Consider the following 836-nt stretch of genomic DNA (forward strand, 5'->3'; position numbering starts at 1 on the left):
CAAACACTCTCAGAATACTTACATTAGCCTGTAGAAAATCATCTTTAACACAAAGCCTATTTTATAATAAAGTATTGGATATCTCATGTAACTTATTGAATACTGTGTACTAAAGTTAAAAACAGAATGATTGTGTGAGTTCTACTAAATGTGTATCACTATCATAAAGTCAGAAATTCAAAATGAAAACATTGTTAATTCAGTTACTATTGTTCCCCGACAGAGGGTCCAGCCACATGTCACCGTCAGCCAATATGTAGAGACCGGGTAGGTCCACCAAACTGTATTTTTCAGAAGGCTGGGATTCTTGAGAACATCCAGAGTGTGTCTCCAAGACTGTTCTGCTCTTCTATTTCCAAATTACAAAGTTTTTTTGTTTGTTTGTTCATTTTTGAGACAGAGTCTCACTTTGTTGCTCCTGGCGTCACAGCTCAGAGCAACCTCAAACACTTGGGCTTAAGCAATTCTCTTTCCCAGCCTACTGAGTAGCTGAGACTACAGGAGCCCACCACAATGCCCAGCGGCTATTTTTAGAGATGGGTCTTGCTCTGGCTCAGGCTGGTCTCCAATCTGTGAGCTCAGGCAATCCACCCACCTCGGTCTCCGAGAGTGCTAGGATTACAGGCATGAACCACCACCCCAGCCTCCAAATTACAGTTTTATATTCAATGGTTCACAGTAAAGATCATAGTAACCCTGTTTTAAGTAATAATCAGGGGCAATGCTTGTGCCTCAAAGGAGTAGGACGCTGATCCTATAAGCTGGAGGTGGTGGGTTCAAGCTCCGGCCAAAAACTGCAAAAAAAATAAAAAAATAAAAAAAAATAATAATCAGGG

Source organism: Otolemur garnettii, unplaced genomic scaffold, assembly GCF_000181295.1.
Source record: "Otolemur garnettii isolate 467f Iridium unplaced genomic scaffold, OtoGar3 scaffold00189, whole genome shotgun sequence".
Lineage (NCBI taxonomy): Eukaryota > Metazoa > Chordata > Mammalia > Primates > Galagidae > Otolemur > Otolemur garnettii.